The sequence below is a fragment of the Podarcis pityusensis genome (genome assembly GCF_964106645.2).
Source record: "Podarcis pityusensis genome assembly, chromosome: 10".
In the NCBI taxonomy this organism is placed as follows: Eukaryota; Metazoa; Chordata; class Lepidosauria; order Squamata; family Lacertidae; genus Podarcis; species Podarcis pityusensis.
The window spans coordinates 46,761,491-46,775,514 of NC_138035.1; the positions used below are offsets into that span (position 1 = coordinate 46,761,491).

The 14,024-nt window shown below is 42.0% G+C and overlaps 1 protein-coding gene and 1 long non-coding RNA gene across 17 annotated transcripts in view; one reads left to right on the plus strand and one right to left on the minus strand.

Moving 5' to 3' along the window:
- Positions 1 to 14,024, plus strand: part of GRIP1 (glutamate receptor interacting protein 1) — a 332,684-nt gene that overhangs the window by 102,944 nt on the left and 215,716 nt on the right. The window lies entirely within an intron of this gene.
- Positions 1 to 14,024, minus strand: part of LOC308486083 — a 41,577-nt gene that overhangs the window by 7,469 nt on the left and 20,084 nt on the right. Inside the window, exons 4-5 of one of the 2 annotated variants that reach the window (XR_013990930.1) lie at positions 8,754 to 8,926; positions 6,890 to 6,983 (exon numbers count right to left, since the gene is read on the minus strand). This is a non-coding gene — a long non-coding RNA (uncharacterized lncRNA). Of the gene's footprint in view, positions 1 to 6,889; positions 6,984 to 8,681; positions 8,927 to 14,024 lie in introns of those variants that run through there. The other variant, XR_013990931.1, reaches the window with a different exon arrangement.

Genomic DNA, 14,024 nt, shown 5'->3' on the forward strand with positions numbered 1-14,024 from the left:
CTCCATCCTTTAACCCCTGTGTTTCTTCAACCTCCCAAGCCCACGGTCTTGTGCTGGTGTCAAATTTGTGTTGCCTATTGTGACCTCTGGCTCTGCCCACTCCTAGTTTCACCTTCCCTTAGCTGCCCACCAGCCCCAGGCGGCATCTGCAGCCACAGGATGGCGAAAGGGGCTCACCTGAGAGCATTTTGCCCACTCAGATTTGGAACTGGCCCTGGCAAGTTAATCTCCTGCATGAACTCGTATATGATCACAGTGCATTAGCTTAAATTTAAAAGCAGTGTCTTAGATACTGAACACTATAGTTGAGAAAACAAAGCAGACTGTGGGAGGGACATGGCACCATGCCAGCAGCAGCTATTCTGGTTTTCTGAAACGCATTCCAGTCTTCTGAACTGATATGTAGAAGTTGCGTTGATGATAGTGTGATGTCGGGAGCCCAAGTGTTTTATAGAGCTTACAAAACAGTATCTATTAATAGTTAAAAGGCTGAATAGGCTTCTATTGTTGTTGTTGTTTAGTCGTTTAGTCATGTCCGACTCTTCGTGACCCCATGGACCAGAGCACGCCAGGCACTCCTGTCTTCTACTGCCTCCCGCAGTTTGGTCAGGCTCATGTTTGTAGCTTCGAGAACACTGTCCAACCATCTCATCCTCTGTTGTCCCCTTCTCCTTGTGTCCTCCATCTTTCCCAACATCAGGGTCTTTTCCAGGGAGTCTTCTCTTCTCATGAGGTGGCCAAAGTATTGGAGCCTCAGCTTCACGATCTGTCCTTCCAGTGAGCACTCAGGGCTGATATCCTTAAGAATGGATACGTTTGATCTTCTTGCAGTCCATGGGACTCTCAAGAGTCTCCTCCAGCACCATAATTCAAAAGCATCAATTCTTTGGCGATCAGCTCTCACTTCCATACATCACTACTGGGAAAACCATGGCTTTAACTATACAGACCTTTGTTGGCAAGGTAATGTCTCTGCTTTTTAAGGCTTCTATACATGCCACTATATATGATGTGTCAAGGGTTTTAAGAACTAGAAATGTGTCATCTTTTGAACATTTTCAGTAGAGAAGCTTCTTTCTGAGGGATGATGACATTAAAGTAGCTGAGTTTGGCAAATGAAAGCTTAGAGGTATATTTCTGGTATATCATTATTATACTGTCAGAACAGGACCCAAACTTGGATTATTTCTTCACTATTTAGGCAGGGTTTCAGTAGTCCACAAGGACAGAGCTCCTGGGATATTGCAACATTCTTCGGGATGTTACGAGAAGGAATTATCCAGACAACTGGAGAAAAATATCATCACTGCCACCCCCTAGTACTTTCCTTTTACTGTTTCCTGCTTTCTGTAGGATAGACATGAAGCAGCCAGTTGTGAACCATCTAGGGTAGTGGGAAGGCTTTGTATTTAAGTATTTAAGCAAGGGATGGCGAGTTCCCTGGAGTTTAACAAGACCCACACTAGTAGTGTAAAGGTAAAGGTAAAGGTAAAGGGACCCCTGACTGTTGGGTCCACTCGTGACCGACTCTGGGGTTGCGGCGCTCATCTCGCTTTACTGGCCAAGGGAGCCAGCGTACAGCTTCTGGGTCATGTGGCCAGCCTGACTAAGCCGCTTCTGACGAACCAGAGCAGTGCACGGAAACGCCATTTACCTTCCTGCTGGAGTGGTTCCTATTTATCTACTTGCACTTTGACGTGCTTTCGAACTGCTAGGTTGGCAGGAGCAGGGACCGAGCAACGGGAGCTCACCCCATTGCAGGGATTCGAACCGCCGACCTTCTGATCAGCAAGTCCTAGGCTCTGTGGTTTAACCCACAGCGCCACCCGCAATCCAGAGTAAATAATATGGTTCTCTCCAAATGTTGATGGACTCCAGCTCCCATCAAGCCCATCCCACATGGCCAACGATCAGAGATAATGGGAGTTGTAGTCCAGCAACACCTGGAGAGCACAACATTGCCTACCTCTAGAAGAGCTATTGGGTTTCTTACTATTAATTCTGGTCTTGCATTTATGTTACTATATATTAGGTGTGGTTGTATAATTTCATCTTCTTCACCTTAATCCTATTGGTTTGAAACGTTTTGTTACATTTTTAAAAAAGAATATGATGGTGTATTTTGATATTTATTTGATATCTAGGCTGTCCACCACGAAAGTGTGGCATATAAATAAACTAGACATTGGCTAGTACTGCTGAAGCTCTGTTAACCTAGGATATCTCCTGGTGTAACTTCACTTTACCTATCCTGCTCTTTTCTTGTCTGTTGAATATCTGGATTGATCAATGAATGTTGGAACTGCATTAAATGTGAACAGGATAGCCCCTGATGCTGTGGCTCTTCATTTGTACAGCACTTCAATGTGGACTGTGCCTCATTGTTTTCTGACAACAAACTTACGGGGTTAGCTAGTAGTATTCTCTTTCCTTTTATTGATGGGGAGTGCATAATTAATGGTGAATCTGCAAAGATCAATACATGCCTTTTTTGTTGTGAGTTACTTGTGTTTAAAAGTACAAGACACTGCACCAAATCTCCAGGCTGGCTTTTCCACCAGGCAGAGTGAGGCAGCCATCTAAGGTAGCAGATTTTGGGTGTCGTGAAAGGGCAGCAAGTAGTTAGTTATTCGTTTATAATCATTGTAGTTTTCCTGTGCGGTAGGGGAAGAGGTGCTTGTAGGACTTTCTGCCTCAGATGTCAAAATAACTTAGCTGGCCTTGGGTATTATGTATCTTGACTTGTGGGAGGGTGCACCATTTGCAGTTCTTCCTTGGGCAGAAAAATGACTTGACCTAGTCCTGCCAGATTTATTTTTAAACACACATCGTCTCCATAATGAAACATGGTGCTTCTCATGCCCTCCACTACTATTGCAAATGGCCGCTAATGCTGCTTTCGTACGACCTGTTTCAGCATGAACTTCCTCACAAATGGAAAGATGGGGTGCCTGGTGCTGCCTGGACCATGCAGAGATTGACGTTACCAGGATGTATCTGCACATATTTGGTTATGCATGTCTTTATCAGGTCATCATGTTTGCTTCTGGCATTCCTCAGTAGGATCTGAGGTTAAAAAGGTAAAGGGACCCCTGACCATTAGGTCCAGTCGTGGCCGACTCTGGGGTTGCGGCGCTCATCTCGCTTTATTGGCCGAGGGAGCCGGCGTACAGCTTCTGGGTCATGTGGCCAGCATGACTAAGCCACTTCTGGCGAACCAGAGCAGCGCACGGAAACGCCGTTTACCTTCTTGCCGGAGTGGTACCTATTTATCTACTTGCACTTTGAAAGTGCTAGTTGTGTGATAGTGACCCGAGGAAAGTATTCATGGAGTTGTAGGGGCCAAAACTAAGCCTACAGGAGAGGGTCACAGTGAGATGAAGGTACGTCAGCAGTCATTGGGATAAATGCCAGTAGATCAGACAGGGCCTGGGCTGACGGGTGAAGTAGAAGCCATTCACATCCACAGGCAGAATGTGCAAGGTAGGAATGACTGTGCATCACTCTTAACTTTCAGGTCCCCAAACAGTTGTTGGGGGTGGCTGAAAGGAGCACAATTTACATGGGGCAGATGGTTGTGGGCTTAAAGGAGCATGAATTTCTCAGGAAGGCAGCAAAAGGAATTGGTGGAGGGGCGCAGCTTCAGCACCTGTGTGACTGCATTGAAGGCTTTCCAGGGCCACATGCAGCCCAGAGGGTCTAGTATTTTATGTGTGGATATAATGGGACAAAGGGAAAGGTCTCAGTCTAAGATTATGACTTAGGCTGAAATTCTAGCCCCCACTCCTTACAGTAGAGTGGTGGAGCCCCTACTGCATTGGCATCATGGCTGCTCAAGGTAGCTGTTGTGGAAGGTGTGGGGCTGGACCATCAAACTTTATCATTGAACTAGGTCCAGGCTGGCACAGAATATAGGTCCAGACTGGGGATGCTGATGGCATTACCTAATGGCAGTGAGACTGGCTCAGGACACAACAGATCACAAACCAGCTCACCTTTTGGGGTTTCCGCCAGGCTCTGCTGGCAGGGATATTGCTAGTGGGCTTCCACTCACCACAACTTTCAGCAGAGCTTAGAGGAGGCAGACCTTTTATCAACCCACACATCCCTTCCCAGAAGGGTTTTTGGATCGCTCTGCAAATTAAGGTCATATTCATTCTCTCTCTCTCTCTCTCTCTCTCACACACACACACACACACACACACAGAATAAAGACATAAACCCTAGTTTATCTAGTTTACATTTGATGCTAGGCTACATTGGTACTATGTACACACAAGTCAGTCAGGGAATTATTTCTCAAAAACAGCAGACAAAGATCACAGGTGTAAGTAAAGTAGCACAGTGGCATCTAAGCCATATTGCGCCACACACCAGATGACAGTTCAAGCAGCTGTCTCTTCACTTCCATTCAGGTCATGCGTTAAATTGTCTTCCTGTAGCAGCCAGCCTCTTCAGTTGCCAAGGTCTTAAAAAGGCAGAGGACAACCAGCCTATTGTCTTTATGAATGTGAAGAAAGCAAATTAATATCTTCAGTCAGAGAACACAGGGATGAAAACATGCCTCTGGACCATACTACTTGAGACTGGAGCTTTCGTGATTGAATGCTCCTCCATACAAACCTTTCTCCTGCACACAGGGAGAAGAGTTGATGGGAAATATTTACTGGAAGGCCACTGACTCACATGAGTCTATGCCTGTGTTCTGAACTGCTACAGCCCCGAACTATGCCTTCCCCAGCTGCTTAGGAGATCTAGGCTTCTGGTGTGCCCTTATTACAAACTTGTTGAAATACAAGTGGGCAGCCATTTGCATGTACCCTTTATGCATAGCTGTCAACCGCCCCTTATTTGGCGGGAAACTCCCATATCCCAGTGCCGTGTCCTGCTGCTGTCCCTTATTGAATGTCCCTTAAATTTCCCGGGTTTCATGCTTGCTCGGCTTGGGAGGGAAGCAGTGGCTCGGGGTTCTCCGCTGCAAGAAGGAGCGCGCGCTGGTGCCGTCCTGGCGCGAGGAGTTCCATCGGCCCTTTCCCGCCCGAGAGGGGGGGAGGGAGACTCTCGCCCATGCTACCCGCGAGCCCAGAGGCGGCAGCGATGGTGGCAGCTGAGGAGCCGGCCTGAGGGAAGAGGAAAAGGAGGGGATGGGGAGGGACGCAGAGGGTGGCGCTTCAGCGGACGCCGCAGCGCCGCAACCGCCTCATTCTGGATTGACGGCATCTGTCAATCCTACCAATGTATGTAACTCTTTACAATAGCAAAATCCCTTATTTGGGCTGCTGATCCCTTATTTTTGAGGCTGCTGGTCCCTTATTTTCAAATCTGTAAGTTGACAGCTATGCCTTTATGAGATTTGTCTGAGTCCTGCTCAATTCAACTTTATTATGCGGTAAACTTCCTTGAGCCCCTACGAGAGGAAGGATAGCGTTGAAATATAATAAAATAAAACCTCTTCAGCATTTGCAATGTTTCACTTGTTAATTTCCAATGTGATTGACCTTTAAGACGATGGTGCTTTCAACGGCAAAATAGTTAATGTAGTAGTGAAGTATATTCCTGGTGGTGAGAAGGAAACAAGTTACAACAAAATAGGATTAAAAACGTGCGGGGGGGGGGGGGAGAGACGCGTTAGCTGAGCTGATCAGCATGCATTAGAGAACTAAGTTGAAGGGAGGAGAGTTTTTGAAGGTGTTTAAATGCTCTTTTAAACATCAGCAGAGAGAGCTTGTTCTTAGGATGAAATAGAGTGTTGATGAAGGCCAAAATATATGTACTCACTGCTTTTTCACAACTCAGGATATCACTTAGCAAATGAAGGGAATAATCTGATACTAATAGAACGAGTTGCTCTCTTTCACAAGCTTTTACATGAGTGGTTCCACGTGACAGAGATTTGCTGTTTTAGAATAATAGAACTGGAAGGGACCCAACGGTCATCTAATCCAACCCTCTACAATGCAGGAATTTCAGCTAAAGCATCCATGACAGATGGCCATCCAACCTCTGCTTAAAAACCTCCAAGTAAATAGAGTCCACAACCTCCTGAGGGAGACCGTTCCACTGTCAAACGGCTCTTACTGTCAGAAAATTTTTCTGTATATCTAGTTGGAATCTCCTTTCCTGCAACTTGAAGCCATAGGTTTGAGTCCAACCTTCCTCTATGCGACAGCCCTTCAGATATTTGAAGATGGATTTTTCCAAGCTAAATATACCCAGCTCCTTCAACCATTCTTCATAAGGCTTGGCTTCTAGATCCCTGATCATCCTAGTTACCCTCCTCTGTACACCTTCCAGCTTGTCAACATCCTTTTAAAATTGTGATGCCCAGAATTGGACACAGTATTCCAGGTGTGGTCTGACTAAGGCAGAATAGAGTGGTACTATGACTTCCCTTGATTTGAACGGTGATATTCGGAAACAATCAGTTTTCCCATAAGAGTGAGCAAACAGACTGCCTCGCCTCTTCTGTAATAACAACTTCAGTGTTTGTTTTCCACTGCATCAACTTCTTTCCAATACGTATTCATGTAGAGCACACTTTCAGTATGGCCTTGAAATAGCCAACTTCATCTGGATTCAACCCTTTCTAAGTAAACTTGAGCATGAGGATTGGTCAGCTGCTTCCACCCTCAGCTGCCCTTGCTAGTACCTCTCCCTTCTGACCTTGGTCAGCATTGTTGTATCTTAATCCATAAACTATTGCAGTTCACCAACCTATGATTGTATTTAGATGAGGACCAATTGGCTGTGCTTTCAACTCCAGTTAAGATCCCTTGATTATTTTGCCTCCTGACAACTTACATCTTTCCTCATTCCTTTGCCCACTATATTTATTGAGCTACAAAGGCATATTTATCAAGATTCTGCTGGAAAATGGGAAGTTTTTCACATGTTTCTGCTGCAACTTGCAACAAGGGGCTGGCATTGGTGGTTCTTTACAGTCCTCTTTCAGTAATGTTGCTGGCCTTCATTTAGAGTGGTATCTGTATGTATCAAGGAAAAAAAATAAATGTTTGATACAGAAAATTGCAGGTCTGAAAATTCTATACATGAATGTCCTTGGATTTCATAGGCTGACTAGATGGAAAACTAATTTTGAACCCTGACAGGTTTGCTCAAGTCCTTCCTCCTTAAAAAGATATAACTATAACTCTAATGACATCTAAATGAAGAAAGGTGAGATACTTGGACCATGCTCTCTCAATTTATATAAATTCTTATTAGATTTGCAGAGTCTTTCCAACAGAGCACAGAGAAGAATCAATCCATGCATTACTTGAGTGGTAGGATTTCATTCTCATGAGCAATCTCTTTTTAATCACTGGTTTCATTCTAAGGCTAGTCATGGCATAAAAGATTTTCTTAAGTAGTACTTACTCATCATAATGGATGTCTTATATATCGGCTCTTGAAAACGGAACTTTTCCCTGCTTGTCTTCTTCTTTTTAGATATACTTTATTATTCCAAAAGATACTTATTTTAAAATCAGCTCATTGCAAATTAAGATATATTTCAGCAGGGTTTAAAAAGTCATTTCACAATAATGACTAAGGACGTGATCCAGTTCTAGTCTGCATCAGTGAGTGCACACCGCTCTCTGCACATGGGAATGGGAAGATTTGGTAGAGAACTGGCTTGCGATATAAATAGATCAAATTTAAAATTTTTAAAAAAAACACCTCACAGAGCTACAATTACCCACATCCTTACAGTTCCCAATATTTTTTGGAGGGAAGCAAATGTCCTTTTACACGTATAGAGCAAACCCCAAAGCAGTATATTCTTTTAAGGTGTGTGTGTGTGTGTGTGTGTGTGTGTGTGTGTGTTCTCAAATGACTTTTCCCCTTGCTTACCCTAGAGTAATGAATGAATGAATTAAAAAAAAGTGAAGACTATATTTTTCCTTGTTAGTTGGCTTCCCTTTGCATTTACTGGTCCCCTCCAAGTTAATAATCACAGACACAGCCTGTGTTTCACAGCCTGCTGCTCAAGAAACCATGTATATGCCAGCCTCTAGGCTACCCATCAGAAAGAAAAAAGCTTTCAATAACCACTTTAAAAGCAGGTGAAGACTGCCTTAGTACAACAGCATGGGGAGGCATTCTGTAGTGTACAAAAATGCTGTTTTCTGTCCCTTTCCTGCATCAGATTGCTTATCTTCACAGTATGCCTTTGTCCTGCCTGCTGCTTACCATTTCTTGTAAAGCATGAAATAAAGAAGCCTGAACAAACTCAAAATATATATGCTTCCAAAATGTTGACTTTACATGATCATGCTTCAGCCAATCAAGGCAGTAAATATAACACAATATCTCTGTTGTCTCTGTTCTGGAGGTAGGGGAAAGGAATCCAGTAACCTGACTGTGCGCCTTATCTTTTATTATGTACCCCCCATAGTTTCTAAAGACTGTGTCTTAAAAAATGAGACAAGATAATTTTTTGTGAAACAGACAACATAATTTTTGTCTTGCCTAGAAAGCTTTCTGTTCTCTTTCCACAGATCCCCCAAAGCCTACATGTTTGCCAAATTGCATGCTGATTTTAGGCAAACAAACCATGTCAACTGTGCACATTTGCACCTGACATTTACTATTGTGTTCAAAGTAACTGTAGAATCATGTGCAGTTTTGTTTCATTGTAATGACACATCGGGCGCACACTCATCATGACAAAAGAGAGATTATAATTGGGTCGTTTCACTTTATTAAAAGGGTTATTCCACTCTATTTCCCAATGACCATCTTCTCCTCACCAAGATCACCCTGGTAAACTTAAAATGCATTTGAAAATGATGCTTGGTCATGTCTGCTCTACGCTTTTTTGCTACATTTGGATGTTCTGGCAGCAGGGTTGGTTGCTTGTTGTTGTTGTTCCATTCATCAAACACTGGTGGGGTCTTGGTTAGTTCTAGATCAACGTGATTGCCTGGAGTACATAAAAGAGTATGTTTAGCTCATTGGCAACTTACTCCCCACTGTCAGCCGCTGAATCCTAGCTCTGTAGCTCATCTTTAAAGGCTGCCTTTCCTATGTTAAGGCGATACCTGTTGTGGTGATAAGGTATTAGGCATGGATTGTGGAATACACACATTCTAGTTAAATTAAGAAGCTTGTACGTATGGTGGTTCTGAGTTACTATGCCTGAGCCTGATCTGCACCATATGGTGGTTCTGTGGCCATTCGGATGTTGAATTACAACATCTTGGCGACCTGTTGAGCTGTTGTAGGTAATTCAAGCTTGCCTCCCTCAAATCCTTACAGGTCCTGTTTACAGTTTTCTCATAGACATCTGGGTGGCTACTGTGGGACCAGGCTGCTTGACAAGACTGGCCTTTCTTTTTAGCCAGCAGAACTCTTCTTGCGTTGTTTGCAAAGGTGTAACACCCAGCAGAGTCTCCATAATGATTCTCTAGTGATGGGACATTATTAGAACCTCCCACCCGCATCACCTTTAGTAAAGTTCCTGAGACTTTCCTCCCCCGGTAGAGCTTGGGATGCAACGGCCAAGGTCTCCCACTACAAAGTTTGTGTTGCACAGATAATAGCCTTCCTGTTTCTGCGTGCGTACAGAAATTTTGCCACATTTTAATGTATTCTGGAGGATATTAGTTGCATTTAGTTAGATGAATAGTTCACATGTACTTTATTGTTTCTGAGTAGCCAAGGCAACATCCCAAAAATACAAATAGGGGAGACTAGGGCTACTGGGGCACAGTCCTCCCACTGAAAATGTCAAGCAGTTTTTAATTTCCTCCTCAAAATCACACACTTTCTTTCTTGTCCCACTTCCTTGATTTACAGAGGCATTCCTGTCAATGTTCTCTGCACCATTCGGCCAATCCTAATCCAGAACTATAGCTGTGCCAAAAAAGGCCCCCCTCCTATGCATCTCTAAAATGAAAAAAATGATATAACTGATTGGCCTGCTTGAAATTCACCCCTACTAAGAAGACTCTCACTCCATCTATTATTAGGAGGCCTACCCAGCACATCTACTGTAGCAGATATGGGAGGAGTCAGACTGCTGCAAAAAACAGCCCCAGATGTAGTAGCACCAGACTTCTGTTTGCCCTGGGAAAACCTGCTTTTTAGCACTAAATCAGAGCAAACATCAGGGGTTTTCTGTGGATTTATGTTTGCTCCGATTCAGCACTAATTCAGCACTAATTTCCTGGTGAAATTGGTGGGGCAAATAGAAAACTACTTGGACCCATGTTTTCTAGGCACGGGACAATTTCCTAAGCAAGTTCCATAAAAGTCCTATTGTTATGAAAGCAGAAGGTTAAAAATGGCAGCTCTGCCACTGCATGCAAAAATCTATGGGTGCAGATAAATGGGAATTCTATTACAATGAAGGAAATTCAAAATGAATTTGAAGAATCAGGAGATTTAAAACAGTGGTCTCTCTCTCTCTCTCTCTCTCTCTCTCTCTCTCTCTCTCTCTCTCTCTCTCTCTCACACACACACACACACACAGAGAGAGAGTTTTAATGCATATTCTTAATGCCCTAATATAATATGTCCTAATAAGAATGTGTGTACTTCAGCTAGAATTTCCATTCTGTTAGAAGTCTATTGTGTCGTGATCATAGTCGACCTGAATATAAACTCTTGAATATGCCTTGTTATATAAACAGCCCAAAACTGTGTCATTCATCTCAATCCATACCTTCTCCCAACAAAAAAGATTTAATCTGTCTTCTTTCCATTAGAAAGTATTTCAGTCTGGGGCATGACCAGAGAACTAATGGAATTATGAGTTTCTAAGTAACTAAAACCAGCTGAAGCTGTAATGCAAGGCTTTTAAAATTTTTATTTAACCTTCATTAAAGTCTGGCTCAAAATGTAGATCATGTACTTCCAGCCAGCAGTTGAAATGAACAATGAACTAGTCTATATCTATCTTTCTTTCATCTATCATCTATCTATCTATCTATCTATCTATCTATCATCTATCTATCTATCTATCTATCTATCTATGACTTTATTAAATTATACAAACTTTTAAAAATCAAGTTTCTGCAGTTTTCTACAACCAAACCTATGCAATTTTGGACAAATAGAAAATAGGTAAAGATTTGGGTAAAGCAGGGTGATTAATCAGCAGAGATTGCTTGGTACTAAGTTTTGCCATTGTTACGACAGGGTACTTGATTATGGGGATGTGTTAGGGGGTGCTGTGCTTTACATGTGGAAATGGGGCACAGTTGTGGTGTAATATGGCTAGCCAACATACATTTATAAACCATAATGTAAATACTAACCTACATCTGCAACCAGTAATATGTATTAATATTACTATTGTATTAATACAAGTAATATGTCTTCACCACTTTTAGGTATTTATTCTTCAGGCAAAGAAGGAGATGCAAAAACTCGCTGCCTTAATCAGAAATGGTCACAGCTGCCAAGGTTCCTTATATGATGAGGGATGGAGTATTCCATTTTTAAATAATATATCAATTTCCTTTCTTACCAGTTCATACTTGAAGTAGACAACTTCCATATCACTACCTGATTAGGTTTTTGGCCTGACTTTCGGCTTTCAATGCCATGTGTCCTTTTCACTGGTAGGGGATTAATTTGAATGTTGTGTTCCTGAAGTCTTATGGTTTCTGGGTGGAATTCTGATATGTCTTGGGAATTTCCCAAAGGTGTCTAGAGAATTGGGGAGAGAGAAAGACAGAGGGCATGGCCAAGAGGAAGAGAAGTTTGAACGCAGTGTGTGGAATACTCAGGGCAATTCCACATCACACTTAAATCTTGATGACTGTGGTCCTGTAAAGGTGCCAGCGATCACTTAACATAAATATATAAGCTCTCTTAATCATCCTAAAATGCCCAAGGTTCTTTTGATGAAACAGCAGAAGTGGATTACAACTAAGGGTGGGGGAGAAATTTGGCTTGGTTCACATATCACTGCAAGCCTGCTTGTCACCCTTCCTGAAATAATACGGCAAGGAAAACTTTCAAAGTTATCCTTTGAAAGTTTCACTTCTTTGAATTTTATGATGCAAGTCTCCCAATCACCACTACGTTTTTCCCCCCTGTGCAATATTCTTGTATTTCACAACACAGTAGTAGCAACAGCTCTAACTAGGGACATCCTACTCCTGGTAAACATCAACATGCAAGCAGGAAATTGGATTATACTGAGTAGCCCTTCTCCCCATGTCCCATATGTAGAATGGAAATACAGTGCAACCTCGGGTTACATATGCTTCAGGTTACATATGTTTCAGGTTACAGACTCCGCTAACCCAGAAATAGTACCTTGGGTTAAGAACTTTGCTTCAGGATGAGAACAGAAATTGTGCTCCGGCAATGCGGCAGCAGCAGGAGGCCCCATTAGCTAAAGTGGTGCTTCAGGCTAAGAACAGTTTCAGGTTAAGAACGGACCTCCGGAACGAATTGAGTACATAACCAGAGGTACCACTGTATTTGAAGGGAGGAGGAATTCTTAATGTGTAGGGGTTCCCACCCATTGTGGAACTCTGATTGCTTATCCTTCCAGATTGTGTGGGAGCCTGCATGTGTGAAGGCTCCCCTCTTCAGACATTCGTATTCTTTGGACAGGCACTCAGCCTCATTGTGTTTCCCACTCATGTGTTGGCAGAAACACCCAAATAGGGCTTTGTGTACAACTTCTCCTGGTCGGGTAGAGACACCTATGATACCGCTCCAACTGCCTTTATGAACCAAAAGAAAATACTACCGTAAGAGCTGTTGACATTTGCTACTCACTCAGGGCAATTTCTGCTTGCCCTAGGTAAAGAAACATGTAGCTAATTGCACAGTTGGCTCACATGTATCAGAATTCTTTTTGAGAAATAAAAGGAATGAGTTTAGCACAACTGGTATAGGAGTTCTGAACAGATCCAGTGGGATTCTAAAATAAAGAACAAGAATTTTCCACTGGGTAATAGTGGAATTTCATGTTTGTCGTTAAGGTGCCACTGTTAGATTTAACATTGAAGGAAGGATTGCTTGCTGAAACCTGGAAACTCATGCTCTGTATTTAACAACAGTTAAACCTGTTCATTAATTATTAAGGCAGCTTCCACAAAAGCTAGGATCATCGGATTTTCTTGTAGTTCCAGGTAGTGTTTTTGATATATTTCATTTTTAAAAATTCTCTTTAGTTTTGGTTAATAATGAATTCATTAAACACAAATAAAAATACAATAAAATAACATTAAAGAGTAAAATACATGGAGATAAGCAGAGATAATTGAAGATGTATGACATACATTCCTTAAATTCCAAATGAACTGTACCAGAATCAGAGTAGCTGTGATACATTTCACATTACATTAGTAAATTTCCTCATTGTTTAAACTCTTTTACATGTTACAAGAACAAGAATTTCAAACATTCTTTTACTGAGAGCAAAGCAAAGATAGTTTTGGTTATGGAATGTAGCTATTAAAAAGAACAGAGACAAATGGTAATGTTATAACAATATTAGAAAATATACAGGAAAGATTTTCAACCTTAAGAGATGTTTTTAAAATATGGCATAGAAGAGTCAAAAACATGCCACTTTTTATTATAAAGGACTAATACTTTGACGTCTGAATTACTTAGAATTTTAATAGGGCTGTAAATTCGATAGGATGGATTATGTGTCACAAAAATTATTTCCAGAGACTGAACAAAATAGTGTAAGGTCATTGTTGCAATTCAAAGGACTCATGGGCCATTATGTTTAAATGAGAAACTGCTCATTGTACAAACACACGCATTTCTGTTCACAATGACTGACTTTCTAGAATAATAGCTAAATGTATTATTATATTATTGTTGTTTTAACTACCAAAGGTGCCAGTTCTGCTTCATGAAATCAGTTGGAGTTTTACTGTTGGAATTCTCTCAAATAGTGCCATGCAAGTTTTTGTCATGCTACTAACGGACTTTTGCCTGCACTTTCAGTTCTGGCATTTAGGTGGTCCTTGAGGGTCTTCCTCTTCACACTTCCCTTTAACTAATGCTCGAAGTAGCTTGTATCTCCACAGCAGATTCTC